Raw genomic sequence first — 15,857 nt, forward strand, 5'->3', positions numbered from 1 at the left:
TCCCTTGGCCTGGTCTGCACCCTGTCGCAATCCGGGACCCCTCAGGGGAGGTCGGAGAGTTGGTTTTGGCCCAATCCCACAGGCCAGGCTGAGGGACCCCACTGGTGCACAAATTCGTGCACCGGGCCTCTACCAGTAGTTGTTTATAATAGCTAGGATGAGGTAACATCCTAAGTGTGTATCAATGGATGAATGAATAAAAAAATGTGATGAAGAAATTACTACATTATTGAGAGGTTTTAGTTGTCATGTATTTTCTCAACAAAAGTACAACTGCCATCACATAGAATTTAATGACATTTTCTCCAGGGTAAAAGGATTTCTCATAATGGCAGGTTTTGAGAGTTGATTGGTAACACCGTACTTAAAAATTTTCTTCCTCAATCACTTTTGGTAAGAAGCATGGCATACTTATGGAGAACAAAGAGTTGGAGTCAGAATTGTAGCAGCAGCAACTACAATAACATTTATTTTCATTATTGTCAACATTTGAGTGTCCGCTGTGCTACAGAACACAACTGTTCTAAACAGGGTACATAAATGCACTCATTTATTCCCTTTATAATCTTATGATGTTGGTATTATCATCAGCCCCATTTGACAGAACATAGGGTTTAGAGAGATTAGGTCATTTGCCTCAGGTCACATAGCTTAATAGATTTCTGAGAAGAAATGGTGGTGGTAGAGGTGGTGGGATGAACCTGAATTTCATCTTTCCTCTAACTAGAACAGTCCAGGCTATCCAGTAGGAGGAAACACCTCTGAATATCAGTAGCTTAATCAACGGAGACTACCAGTTCTGGGTGGGTTGGCAGTGTTAACTCAGAGACCCAGGCTCACATAAGTTTCATTTTGATACATGCTTTCACCATCATGATCACTGATTACCATGCAGGCAAGAGTGTAACTGAAATGAATTATGTGTGCTTGAAAATGATACATATCATTTTTCACATTTCACTGGCCAAAACAAGTAACATGTCATTCCCAATTTTAAGGTAGAAATGCACTCATGCCATGAGCCTAGAAGTAGTCAAACCAAACTGTTTGGTATTAATGATTACCACAAACACTTGGACCCTGGGCAGGTCAGGCCTCACTTAGCCTCAGTTCTCCTACCCACAAAATGAGCACAATCATTTTGTAAAGATCCCTTGTGATATTCAAATAGGGGTGTTAGTTACTGTTATGAAGAAGAAAGGTTGCACCCAACCAAAATTTCCCATCTGCTGAAAATCTTGGTGTCCCATCACAGATGGCTCTGGAGCCCTTCATACAGAACTGTCTTCAGAATGGTCTTTGTCCAATCTTTTTCCATGTGAATGTTTTTGTCACTCACACACCTGAGGTTGTGAAGGATATAGTATACATTTCAATCAACATGCCATTGTCGTAGTCCCAGTGCTGGGTAGAAAGCTCAGTCTGGTACCACCAGCTGTCCAAGTTCATGTTGAAAGTTTTTTTTACTACTTTGGCTTGAGCATGTGAGCTGGTGGTTGCACATGTGAGTACTCCTTCCTCTATACTCTGAGCTCTCAGGTCATCAGTGCTGTTTACTTGGCATCTCTCAGTTTCACTCCACAGATCCTCCCCAGGATGTCTGATTTGAGTCAGGCATAAGCTAAGCCACAGAGACTCCTTTGCCAACCAGGGAATGACAGAGCTGAAGGTAGAGCAATTCCTGCACCGCTGGGGTGGCTCAGTGGTTGAGCATGGACCTGTGAATCAGGTCACTTCCTGGGTCACAGTTGGTTCCTGGTCAGGGCAGATGCTCAGGTTGGGGGCTCATCCCCGGTAGGGGCAGCCAATCAATGATCCTCACTCACCAATGCTGTTTCTATCTCTCCCTCTCCCTTCCTGTCTGAAACAAACAAACAAACAAACAAACAAACAAACAAAGCATTTCCCAAAGTTCCTTGGAAATAGTAGTGACAACTTTGCCAGAGCACTTTGCTGCTCCTCTCCTATGGGTTGTTTTTTTAGGTTATTCACCCATTTCCTAGACCCTATGATAGACTAGGTTGTGAACTTAGCGTGTGCACCATGTTTCCATTTGGGTTTCACAGCAGGTGTGAGAACCTGGCACACAACAGGTACTCAATAAATGTTCGCTGCTTCTGAAGATTCTTGTGATGACTTCCTGTAGAACTTAGTGTCTAACTAGCAATTACGCTAAACTTTAGGCCCTGAGATTTTTATGAAGCTAAAACAAGGCCAAAATGGGGGAGGGGAAAATAGAAGGGCGAGGAAAGGAGGACATTCCAGGCAGAGGGAGCAGGTGTGCAGGCAGGAAAGCTCAAAGTACCGCCGAGCACGGGGAGTGGACAGTAGGCTAGAGGGAGGTTGGAGCTAATGCTAGTAGGGGGTTGGGGTCTACGGTCAAAGTCCAGAAGGAAGTAACGGCAGGGCTTCCATGGGGCAATGAAAAAAGGCGTGAAAGAAACAGGGGTGCATCAAATACCGCAGCCAAGAGCTCCAACAACCGAAAGGCAGGATGGGTGGAGAAAACGGAGCCGGCTCCTAAAGCTTCCTCTTACTTAGGGCGCTGGCGTTGCAGCTAGGGATTAGCTAGCTAAACGCCGACTCTGCCCCCGCCCAACCCGCCCGGACAGCTGGAGGAACCCGCCTCGCTCCGTCACGTGGCCAGACGCGCCCTCGGCACGTGACCCACCTCGCGCTCGGCCAATCAGCCCCTGGAGGGGCAAGCACGCAAGTCCGAGGGGCGAGAACACTAGTTCAGGCCGCCTCTTCTCGCGAGTCTTGCTGCTACCACTCCTCAACCAAGATCTCGCGAGGCTTGGGCGCTGCGGCGGTAGGAGGAGGACGGCGAAGGACGGAGCCGAGCCGCCGCTACTTTCTTGGCTCACTCCCTCGCTCGGTCGCCCGCCCCCTCCCTCCCTCCCCTCCCTCCCCGGCCCCGGCCCGGGCTCCGGCCCCGGCCTTTTGGCTCTTGGGTCGCCTGCAGAGAGGATGTCGGGCTCGACGCTCCCCAGCGCTCTGGTCGTCTCGCTGTTGCTGGTCTCTGGCTCCCTCCTCCCAGGGCCGGGCGCCGCTCAGAACGGTAAGCGGGGCGCCGGAGGCGGCCAGGCCGGAGGCGGCGCCGGAGCCCGGCGGAAGGAGCGGGTGGGAGAGGCGGAGGGGCTGCGGCCCGCGGGGGCAGAGGCGGTGGGGAGCCGGAGGCGGGAGTGGAACTGGAGCCTGTCCGAGACGCGGGGGCGTCGCTCGGAGCCCGAGGATGCTGCTGGCTCAGGGGCGCCGCGTCCGAGGCCGGAGGGACACCCAGGAAGCCGCGTGGGGAGCCGCGGAGCGGGCGGACGGGCGGGGACGCGGACGCGAGCCCTGGCCGTGTGGCTCAGTTGGTGGAGCATTGGCCTGTGCATCAAAAGGTTGCTGGTTGGATTCCCTGTCCGGGCTCATCCCAGGTTGCGGGTTCGGTCCTTGGACCCGATGTTTCTCTCTCACGTCGATGTTTCTTTCTCTCTCTCCCCCTCCCTTCCTCTCTCTAAAATCAGTGATTTTTTTTTTTTTAAATAAAGGCGGCATTTGTGTTTAAGGAGGAGAGGGCGAGTGGTGTCGGCGTGATCTGCAGGAGAGGGGGGGTCTGGGGCGCAGGGGGCCCCGTAAGACAGTGACATGTTTAACAAATAAGGGAGGCGTTGGGGGAAGGGCGCCCCGGAGAAAACAGCAGAATGCTCGAGTCCTAAGGAGGGGATGCAGAACCTGGGAGCCATGGAGGGAAGGTGGAGGTGGAGGGAAGGTGGGTGGAAAGCCACGGGGGTGGGTTGACTGCAGTAGGGGAAGTGGGAAGCGCTGCCTGGCTCTAAAGGAGATGGGGAAGATGGGGAAGAAGGCTGGGTTTGCCGAGAAGGGTTGAGTGTCGGGCATTCTAGGATAATGGTTGGGAGAGCAAAAGGGAGTTTCTGAATAACGAGAGGAAAATGAGCAAAGGATGGGGAAGAAGGGTTGTAAGTGAGGTAGGGGACTGTTTGTTGAGGAAAGAAGGGTGGAGGTGGGTGAGGACAGAAGGAGGGAAGGGAGTAAATGCGGGAAGCGCGGAGTGGTGGTTGGCAGTGGGAGGATGTGTTGGGAAGGGAGCAGCTGATGGTGGTGATTGGGCCTTTGGGAAGGCTGGGCGCAGAGCTGGACTGCAGTAGGATTGAGGACAGTTACCGGAGAGGGAGATGGGAGACATGGGTTTTTAAGATCTAAACGTTCCAAGACAGAAAAAAGATTACTTCTGAGAACATAAAAGTATTACCTGGGCTGTGTGTAAGTGTAGTGCAAACGAGAGAATTGGATTTTGAGCTGAAGCTCTTTAGAGAAGGTGGAGAAATGGGAATCGTGGTGATACGGGATCTATCCTGGAGAGAAAAGATGCTGATTGTTGAAGGCGTGTGTGATAATTCAGCTGCCGAATTGGTATTTCAGAGGTATTGTGAACAGGTTTCTGCTCTTGTGGAAACAACCTTTAAGAGATTTAAAAATATTTTTATAGGAGAGAATTTATGAGCTGTAGTGGAGAGTGAACTATAACTTATTTTTGCTAATCCTTCATTGCTTCTTTGTTGTTAGGCTAGATTACTCTTATTGGAATAGCTGAAATTTAAATGACTTTCATTAAAAAAAGTGATAGAGCAAATGGAGTTAAGCATTCTAAGGAGAAATGCAGTCTTAAAATGCTTAAGATTACAGTGAAAATTTATCTAATAAAGGATTGAAAAATATCATGGATTAAGTATAAGTGTTTGTTGTACCAAATTGGACCATTCAAATCCTGTGTATGCTTGATGGCCTTGAGTTATCACTGCAGGGATTGGGAAGGAAACATTTTCTGTCTATAGCATTGAATGTGTTAAGTATATTGGGTATTTTTCCTGTTTTTCCCCAAAGATGAGGTCACTGTGGAAGTCAGCATAGAGTTAGACTGATTTGTCTTACCAGTTTTTAGTTGTGTGTTAACAATATGACTTGAGCTGTTTGATATGTGGAAATAGCACGGTTTCTTTTGGCACCATAGATGAGATATTCTTGATCTTAACGTTAACATCTTTAATTTCTGCTAGCATAGCATCTTTCAATGACTGATAATATAGCAGAATTGTAGTTTCTTAGCAACTAAAGCAAGGTTTTTGGATAGGCCTTCAGACTTATCTGGCAGTTCTCAGTGATACGTGTTCTAAATATGGCATAGTGCATCCTTTTTCTTGAAATGAGCTTAAGTTCAGTCACATGACTAGACTGGTAAAGTGAAGCTGAGTTTGTAGTTGACCCAAAGGATTATGTAAACTTAATTAATGAAGATATGGCTATTTGAGTTTGAATTCACTTAGGTAAGGATACTTTAAAAAAAAAAATACCTTTCTATAACATAGTAAGATTCAAACTTCAATTGGTAATAGCCCTATAGAGTGACCTCAGGTCATAGAGTTTGTATTTTATTTTTTTTTAATTTTAAGTAAAAAATTAGAATATATTTATCAGACTTTTCAAAACTGTCATTCTTGAGATGTTTTTGTTTAAAGTTCCAGAAGCATTTACTTTTTGCTCAGTGGTACTAGGGTTGTGAGAACTAAGTGAAGCAAGGTTCTGAAAGAAAAGGGTGAAACTAAACTCCCAGGTGAAAAGAAATAGAGAATGTCTGTAGATGTGAGGGTGACCTACTGCACTGTCTGTCCTGACAGCAGGGATTCCTTTCTCATGTCTCTCCAGAGCTCTGCAGTGGAGTGTGTTTCTCAGCTTGGACAGGACCCTCTTCTGTTAAAGCAAACATTGATACAATGCACATGTGACTGGAACTCGACTAGACCTTGGTCAGCCTTATTTCATTGGATTCACCAGGGGCAGCTGATGGTGTATGCTCTGTACCACACCGGCTCCTCTGGGGTAGATGGTTAGATCCCAGTCCCTTTATTCTTTAGTGGTATGATCATGGGCAAGTTCTTTAATTCTCCTGACTCTTGATTTCCTCATCTTCTCTGATGCGGGTTGGACCTGGTGGAGAACCAAGGCAGTGGCAGTGACTCCAGAGGTGAAGGTGTCTGTGAGTTTGTATTTTCTTTTCTTTTTTAAAAGATATATTTTATTGATTTTTTTACAGAGAGGAAGGGAGAAGGAGAGAGTTAGAAACTTCGATGAGAGAGAAACATTGATCACCTGCTTCCTGCACCCCCCCACTGGGGATGTGCCCACAACCAAGGTACATGCCCTTGACCGGAATCGAACCTGGGACCTTCTGTCCCGCAGGCCGAAGCAGGCAGATGCTCTATCCACCAAGCCAAACCGGTTAAGGCTGTATTTTCTTACAGTGCTTCAGAAATGGATATCATGATGTTGAAATGTTAGAGTATCTATTTAAAATGATGACTTAAAAAAACAACAACACCCAAACCTTCATGTTTCTGGATTGGGTATGTGGTAGTTTAAATTGAATATAGTTGTTTTTCAAAAGATCTCTGTTTCATTATTCATAAAAGGGAGAATTTGGACTAGATGACCCTCAAGGTCTCTTCCAGATGTGACCCATTACCATAGAGATTCAAGGCTTTCATTCAGATTTTGTTTCTCATCCAATGTTTAAACTTGCAGGATGACATTTTTAAGTAAAATCTTTAAAGTTGATTTTTGTATGTAATAAGATAAATGTAGTTCATTTTAAAGGAAGAAACTTGTCCTAAAAAGTAACCCTCCTGTTTAGACTTGCCAAGAGCTCTAAAATTAAAATTGAATGAATGTAAGCCAAGCATTATTATATGGTAGTCAAGAGCAGTCTTTGGATCCTGATATACCTGGATTTGAGTCCCAACCCTCTGTAGCTAAGTGACCTTGAGTAAGGTGCTTAATACTTCCAAGCCTCAGTTTTATCATCTGTAAAATATAATATTTTTAATATTTATAATAATGTCAATCCCATAGTGATGGTGTCAAGATTAATGAGATAATGGCCATCAAGCACTTAGATTTCTGCCTGGTATATAATCTCAGTAGGGTTTACATTTTTACTATATGTAATACTTGTTATTATATGTTACTATAATGTAACATATGCTACATTACTTTATGTAGCATAACAGAACTGTACATACTAAATACTTGCTCTCAATATTGATTAAATGTTAGCTATTACTACTATAATACTTTAAAAAGTAGCATTATTAATTAGTTATTTTTTATGTATATATTGAACATTTAATTGTTAATGCTGTCATCTTGAATGCAATTAAGTAGGCTATTTGAAGGTCCCAGAGAGTTGCACTTTTGCATATGTAACTTTAAGAAAAGTGAGGAGCAGTACTGCAATTTCCAATTCTGGTGAGGAAGTTTGCATTTTTATTTCATTGCCTTGGAATAAAGCATTTCCTAAGGTGATCATGATAAGCGTCCAGTCTCTCAGGCAGCTGACCAAAGTGTCACTACTGACACGATGGAGCACCCAAGCATGAGAAATCAGCCAGGGGTCTGGGATGGGAAGGCCGTGTCACTACAGCAGGCTCTGTTGGTGGGCTCTTTAGTCTTTGTTTTTCAAGGCTACTGAGTTCATGTTAGTGATGCAGATGGCTTTTGTGTTGCTAGACATAGGTCTGACTTTGAGTGAATTGTACAAATGCTCATGAGAAATTAGACTGTTTTGTCTTAAAGGAATCCTTTATTTTTCTCATTAATACAATTTTGATATGAAACATTTTCTGTTGTGGAGTATACATTTAGACAGTAATAAAAGGCAAAATGTTATTTTATTATTCTTACTTAAAAAAATAATTGTTTAACTGGGCCTGCAAAGATGACCATGTTTGATTAGAAAAGTACTCTGTCATTTTGGACATAGTTTTTCATTTATTTAGTTTGAGCTTCCTCCCTTCCTTCCTTCCTTCCTTCCTTCCTTCCTTCCTTCCTTCCTTCCTCCTTCCTTCCTTCCTTCTTTCCTTCCTCCCTTCCTTCCTTCCTTCCTTCCTTCCTTCCTTCCTTCCTTCCTTCCTTCCTTCCTTTCATTTCTTTGTTGATTACAGTGTTATATATGTGTCCTTATTCCCCCATTAACCCCCCCAATCTCCCCTCTCATGCCCTTACCCCCCTGTTGTCTGTGTCCATTGGTTAGGCTTTTATGCATTGAGGTACTTTTCAAAGTAAGATGTTTCATATGTAAAATCTGAAACTTGGTTGGATGTATAAAATGGAGTGTTTTTATTTATTTGTTTTAATCCTTACCTGAGGATATGTTTTTATTTATTTTTAGAGAGTGAGAGGAAGGGAAAAAGAGAGAGGGAGAAACATTGATGTGAAAGAGAAACTTTGATCCACTGCCTCCCACAGGCGTCCTGATTGGGGATTGAACCCACAACCTAGGTATGTGCCCTGAACCAGAATCGAACCTGCAACCTTCTTGGTGTATGGAGACAGCGCTCCAACCAACTGAGCCACCTGGCCAGAGCAAAGGCTTGTTTGTTTGTTTTTTACGATACAATTTGGGAAGGAGATAAGGTGCTGATTTCTATACAAATGTATGTAGAAAAACAACGAATAACTATGTTAAGTAACGTGCAGGAGGTGTTCAGTAAAAGTTTGAATAAAGTTTTGCAAAGACATTTTAGAAGTGAATTCTGTGGAAAATATACTGATGCATTCTGTTCAATTCTTTACAGTGAGAACACAATCTGGACAGGGTCAGAAGTGGAGAATGAAGTTGTAAGAGAAAGGGGAAGAGAAGAAAGGCTATAGTAGTGCAAGGAGAAAAGCAGAAAGTAAGAATGAGGAATGAATTTTATTTTATTTTTATTATTTTAAAAAATATATATTTTGTTGATTTTTTTACAGAGAGGAAGGGGGAGGGATAGTTAGTTAGAAACATCGCATGAGAGAGAAACATCCCCCACTGGAGATGTGCCCGCAACCAAGGTGCATGCCCTTGACTGGAACCGAACCTGGACCTCTCAGTCCACAGGCCGACGCTCTATCCACTGAGCCAAACCGGTTAGGGCATGGATTTTATTTTTTGAGGAGTATCTGGAAAAATAGAATCTATCAGAAAGACTAAGGAGACGAGGGACCTCTAAAGTAAATTCACACATCAAAATTTAATAATAGTGCAAATCATGTCATGTGAACAGTTGGCTTGGCTTTCAGTGTGTCTCTTTAAACAAAACATTTTATATGAATTTTTAAAAATGCCATTGATGATATCGAGTTTAATTTTAACCACCTTAGATAAATGCTTTATAAAATTTGTGAGGTTTTGTGGAATTACTTTTTCCCCAGAATTCCCAATTTTAGTTGGTAGGGATTAGCTTTGAGAAGGCAGGAGACCTCTGCAGTTGACTGGTTGATTATAAAGTGTTACATTTTATAAGTATAAATTTATTGCTGAATATGAAGTGAAATACTCTGGTGATCCCTATGTAAAAAGATTAATCTAGTGATATTGATGTCTAAATTTTAAAAATTGAATAAATTTATAAATAAAATCTCTGTTTTTCAAGAGTTTATTCAATTAAGGAGAGGGAGCCAAAATTTGTACATAACTTCAACTTACTATTATCTAAAATGGAAAGTAGGCTTAACTTTCTTTTTTGTTTGCTTCTGTATATATTCAAAATATACATTTATTAATCCAACCTAGTTAAGTTGAGATTATTTTTATCTAATTATTCAAAACTTCTAATTGTTCTGTTTGTGTGGAAATGGGGTTTACTGAAGATTCAAAGAATTTCCTAAGTTTCTACATTTATTTGCATACAGTAAGTTAGTGGTAGACATAGTTAACGTTCTTCAGGCACCACTCATTTTTTTGTTTTGTTTCTGATTTTTGTAGTGTTTCAAATTAAAATAAAAACAAAGAAAACAAAACACCTCAGTCTTATCTATTAAAGGAGACTGGTCAGCTTTGATGGAAACATTGTGTGTTAAGTTTCTTGTATTAAAAAGTACTGAGTGACTCTTGCCTCTTGGCCACCGACATGCCATCCAGACTGAGGAAGACTTGGAAACTTTGGGGCCACGGCCACATCCCACGCTGCATCGGCAAGCACAGGAAGCACCCGGGGGCCAAGGTAATGCTGGTGGCTCGCATCATCACAGGATCAACTTCAACAAATATCACCCAGGTGACTTTGGGAAAGTGGGTGTGAGGCATTACCACTTAAAGAGGAACCAGAGCTTCTGCCCAACTGTCAACCTTGATAGACTATGGACCCTGGTCAGTGAGCAGACACCGGTAAATGCTGTCAAGAGCAAGACTGGATCTGCTTCTGTCATTGATGTGGTGCGATCGGGCTACTACACAGTTCTGGGCAGGGAGAGCTCCCAGAGCAGCCTGTCATTGTGAAGGCCACGGTCTCAGCAGAAGAGCCGAGGAGAAGATGAAGGTGTTGGGGGGGCTTGTGTCCTGGTAGCTTGAAGCTTCATGGAGCGAAGTTAATTAAAATGTCCACAAGTAAAAAAAAAAAAAAAGTACAGAGTGGTAGTAATTAATACTTAATTTTATTTTTATGTATCTTTTGAGGAGCTTTGTTTTCTATTTATGACTTAGTTTCTCCTTTCCCTTTTGTATTTTTAAAAGACCTTTTAATCTCTCCATTGTAGTTGAACAAGGCAACCAGAGTGTTAACCTTAATTAAATCTGGGGAAGTTCCTAGTTTAATATTCCTTGCATTTCTGAAAACAATTATGAACTAGCTTTTTTCCTAAATCTTAATTCTTATGGTATGCTTTATGGTATTTTCTAGAAGTATATCAATTTAGATATGCTTCCCTTCACTTTGTTTATCTTGATTTATATTATTGTTACACCCAAGTATTGTTTCAAATTGACTATGAATTGTAAATGAGTTGATGTGAAACCTGAAAAGTGTTAGTGTTCTATATATTATGTAAGGTTCTATTATTAGAAAACATTACGTTCTAAATTATACCAATAGCTTTAGTCATATCCAAATGTATTTCTCACTTTCTTAAAGTGATTAAATATAAAACACAAGGCAAAATGTCAAATCCTATTCTGATAGTATAACAAAGCAAAATGTTCCATATGCTAAAAAACAGGTAAGAGTGTGCTTGCTTATATAAATATTATGCTATTGATTCTCTTTTCTTCCTGAACGTATTTGAAAACCACTGGACTAGATGTCTAAATTCTCTTCCAATTCTAAAATTACACAAGTCTGTTTATTGGCTTTACAGCTTAGGTACTGCCTCTAATGGGTATAGGGCTTAAAGAATACTTGCTCTTTTAATAAGTTGGTAGAAACTTGTTTTTCAGAAATAAGGAAAATTGACTTTGAGGCTTTCATGTTTTGAAATTCAACTTTCTATAAACCTACTTCAGACAATAGTTGTAGTTCTTGTTTCAAGGAAGGCAGAATGGTGTCTGTTATGGAGATCTCATAGTGTGAATTAAACAATTAAGAAATGAAAATCACTGCTAGGTAGATAGATATGTTGTGTTCTCTCTGTTGACTGAAAAGTAGTTGACTATTGAAGAGGCAATAAAGAGACAGTGCAGAACACTTAATTAATTGTATTTTTATGTATCTTTTGAGGATGTTTGTTTTCTATTTATAACTTAGTTTCTCCTTTCCCTTTTGTATTTTTAAAAGACCTCTAAACCTCTCCATTGTAGTTGAACAAGGCAACCAGAGTGTTAACCTTAATTAAATCTGGGGGATTAATATTCCTTATAAACAGTGTGTAAAAGTCTCAAATTATATATTTACTCATGTTCCTCATCTGTTAGGTAGGTCCATTTAATTGCCCCTCCTCTTTATTTTTACATTTTTGTTATAATTTCATCTAAACAGTAGAATATATATGTGTGTGTGTGTATATGTATATATATATATCTTACATAATAGAAGAGAAACATGCAAATTAACCACCACTCCGCTATGCCTACAGCCAATCAGAGTGAGTATGCAAATTAACCCAGCAAAGATGGAGGTTAATTTGCATATGCAGGCACGGAGTGGCTGGGAGGGGCATGATGCCTGCTATGAGGGGAAGGGGAGGCAGAGGGAACTACTGGAGCCGAGCTCCGCACAGAAGCGAGGACTTGCCGGCTCCAGGCGGGCCGGGAGCTGGGAGTGAAGCCAGGGGAAGAAAGGCCTATTTTTGCACGAATATCATGCAACGGGCCTCTAGTATATATATAAAGCTAATATGCAAGTTGTCCCCACAAGAGTTCAATTGGGAGACCGGGAGTTCTCTCGCTTGCTATGACGTACACTAACCACCAGAGGGCGGTGCAGAACGAAGGAAGGCCCTGGCCAGCAGTGGGAAGGCCCTGATAGGCCCTGATCTCCGGCCAGGCGTAGGGACCCTACCCGTGTATGAATTTTGTGCACCAGGCCTCTAGTAATGTAATAAACTCCCATGTAATCATCATCTAGTTTCAACAGTTATCAGCCACATCCTTGCTGTTTATTAATGTAAAAATAACCCAAAATGTTAACATTACAAACTAACATTTTCTAGATACTGCAGTGTATTCATATGTAATCATGGTGAAATGACTTTAAAAATCTAAAAGCTGTTTAGACAAAGACTTTCAAACTTTTGTTTATGGGCCAGAGAAATAGATTTTATTTATGACTAAATATGTGCAGAATACATAATACTTTGTGAAACAGTACCTATCTTTTTTTAGTAGTGTATTTAAAAATTGTTGTGACCTTCTAAATTAATTTCATAATTCATTAATTGGTCATGAGACATTTTTGAAAAATAGAATTTTCAAGTATTGAGTAGTTTTGTTGTTTTGTTTTGTGTTTTTACTAGAGGCCCAGTGCATGAAATTCGTGTATGGGTAGGGTCCCTAGCAGCTGCCGGCTGCCAGCTGGAGCCTCCCTTCCCTGCTGCCGGCTGGGGCCTTGCTTTGTTCTGTGCCGCTACCTGGTGGTCAGTGCACGTCATAGTGAGAGATTGAACTCCTGGTCGGTCGAACTCTCGAGGGGACACTTTGCATATTAGGCTTTTATATATATATAAATTCTTTTATACATATATATATAGATAAAGATATAGATATAGATATAGATACCCCATATAGTCTGGAACAATTTGAAGATTTTTGTAAACCCAGTAAAGATTTTTCACGAGGCATTTATCAGTAACATCAACATGTACTGTTATAGTCATTTTAGTAAAGAAAATACATTTTAGTAAAGTATTATTGAATTAGTACATTAGCCATTAGTTACATAATATTGATATTTTTTACCCTATTTGAATTTGGGAAAAAAGGGAACCTACAGTATTTGAATATCATAATCAAAGCACAAGTTTTCCAGTAAGTTTAATTGTCCTTCCTTTTACATTAGAACTTATGTTCTTTATTCCCTAGCCCCTCCCTGTCTTGAATTATTGGTTGAGTGTGGGGGCTGCGAGGGCTACTATTTATTCTGAGCTGAATATTTACTCTGATGCTGTTGTCTGAGGCACAATTTCTGATGAGTACGGAATGACTTGAACATTGGCCGAGGAGAAGTAGAACCATCACTGAAGAACCATTTGCCTTTCTTTAAGTTCTAGAGAAGATTATTTTCTCATTTTTAGACATTGTTTCTTGGAGGGGAAAAAAGGCAACAAGATGTCTTGAGTTGGCAACTGTGAAATACTTCTCAATTCATAGATTGAAGGAAAGTACTATATTTAACTTAGGATTTTTTGATTGAAGGAATATGTTAAGTTTAAATAGGAATTTTTGATTATACAAGTTTAGCAGGTTGGAAACCATTGGGGAGCAACTGGAAAAAATAGCATAACAGCTCCAGCATTAAAATTATACTTGTTGCCGAAACCGGTTTGGCTCAGTGGATAGAGCGTCGGCCTGCGGACTCAAGGGTCCCAGGTTCGGTTCCGATCAAGGGCATGTACCTTGGTTGCGGGCACATCCCCAGTAGGATGTGGAAGAGGCAGCTGATCTATGTTTCTCTCTCATCGATGTTTCTAACTCTCTATCCCTCTCTCTTCCTCTCTGTAAAAAATCAATAAAATATATATATATTTAAAAAAAATTATACTTGTTAATGCTGAATCTCAAGTCATTAATCAAGGAAGATGAAATAAATGGCCTTAATGCAAACCAGGAAACTGCTACCTGGAAAAGAGCAACTGTAGAGATTTCAAGTAACTTACAGTGAACTGTAATTGAATTACATTTAGACAAATAACAATGATAACATATCAAAATTATTATTAACAGTGTAACTTTTCACAGTAGGATTGAACTCCAAATAACATTTTTCAGCCACATTTAGGGGAAGTTGCAGATCATTCTACATAGATGGTAGCATAAGACTTAGGAGAAAAGCCTGAGCCACTAAAATTAGGAAAAGGGAACACTGGGGCGGGGAGGGGGGATGTGATTATCTATTAATACCTTCAAGGTAGCAGTATAAATGAAGTAAGGGAATTAGGCAGTCTCCAAAGATGGATGAGATGTATCAAAGAGCAATGGCCTAGAGCACAGGGAAGAAAAGCATAACTTTAGTATCAAGAAGATTATTTTAATGATACTAGCAGAAGAACAGAGTTATTTGTATTCAGAGCCATAGTAAGTAGGACAAAGCTGGTTGAGAGGGACTTCATAAAGCAAAAGGGAGGATCTCTCTCATATATATCTGGTACAGTGTATGCAGCCCGTCAGTACTGTACTGTTTTTTCCTAAACATACATACCTATAATAAAGTGTAACTTATAAGTTAGGCAATTTAATGGGTAGAAGATTCATTCCTTTTGTTGTTGATGTTAATCCTCAACGGAGGATATTTTCCCCCATTGACTTGTGGAGTGGAAGAGAGGGGGTGAGGGGGAGAGAGAGAGACATATTGATTGGTTGCCTCCTACATGTGCCCTGACCAGGTCTGGGGATCCAACCTGCAACCCAGGTGGGTGCCCTTGACAGGGAATTAAACCCGTGACCCTTCAGTTCATGGGCTGACGCTCCAACCACTGAACCACATGGCTAGGGTAGAAGATTCATTCTTAACTGTAGATCTTAGAAACCTCGGCATTTTTTTTTCTTTTTAAATTGAGAATGAACTTTCACTTAAAGGGAACACTTTAAGACTTCTCTTTGGCAGATTTGAATTGCCAGCATTACTGCTCTTGTGCTTTGGGGCCATTATTAAGAAAACAAGGGTTTCTTGAACATATCAGGACAGTCCATCTGATAACCTAGATGACTACTGAGTAACTGATGGGTTGCATGTACAATGTGGTTATCCTGGACTAAGGGATGATTCACACCCTGAGAGAAATCTGGCAGAATGGTGGTAGATTTCATTACAATGCTCAGAAGAGCGTGCAAATTTAAAGTTTATGAATTATTTATTTCCGAAATTGTCCATTTTAACATTTTCAGACCACTGTTGACCATGGGTAACTGAAACCACAGAAAGTGAAACCGTGGATAAGGGGGACATACTGCACTTGTTTTAGGAGCTCAATAGGAGAAAAAAGCATTATGGAAATGAATATGGAATAGAATGGACTTTCCAGAAGTTTTGATGGGTTCAGTTATTAGTTTGTGTTTAACTCTATAGTTCTTTGATTATGAATTCCAGAAAAATGGTAGATTAACTTTGGAATTCATTAAAATGAATTTCAATTCTGTCTTGTAGTACTTGCTAGGGTTTTTGGCCTGTGACACAGGCCATGAAAGAATTCACAACTACAAGAAGAGATGAATGCAGGGAGAGTTTATTTTACTTTCCCCAAAGGGAAAGGGCCAGTGCATTGCTAATCAATAAAAAGGCAAAGAACAAAAACTCCCACATTTAAATCTTTGGACAAGGAAGGGAGGGTTTTTTTTTTATATTTATTTATTTATTTATTTATTTTTTAATTACTTTATTGATTAAGGTATCACA

General features: G+C 40.9%; 1 long non-coding RNA gene across 1 annotated transcript; it reads left to right on the forward strand.

Annotated features, from left to right (window-relative positions):
* The first annotated feature begins 2,973 nt into the window (after window positions 1–2,973).
* LOC103303882 (uncharacterized) lies at window positions 2,974–11,675 on the forward strand. The gene is made up of 3 exons (XR_008556186.1): window positions 2,974–3,061; window positions 8,637–8,735; window positions 9,803–11,675. It is a non-coding gene; the product is annotated as an uncharacterized LOC103303882 (long non-coding RNA).
* The last annotated feature ends 4,182 nt before the right edge of the window (window positions 11,676–15,857 follow it).

This window comes from Eptesicus fuscus, chromosome 5 (assembly GCF_027574615.1).
Source record: "Eptesicus fuscus isolate TK198812 chromosome 5, DD_ASM_mEF_20220401, whole genome shotgun sequence".
NCBI classification, from domain to species: Eukaryota; Metazoa; Chordata; class Mammalia; order Chiroptera; family Vespertilionidae; genus Eptesicus; species Eptesicus fuscus.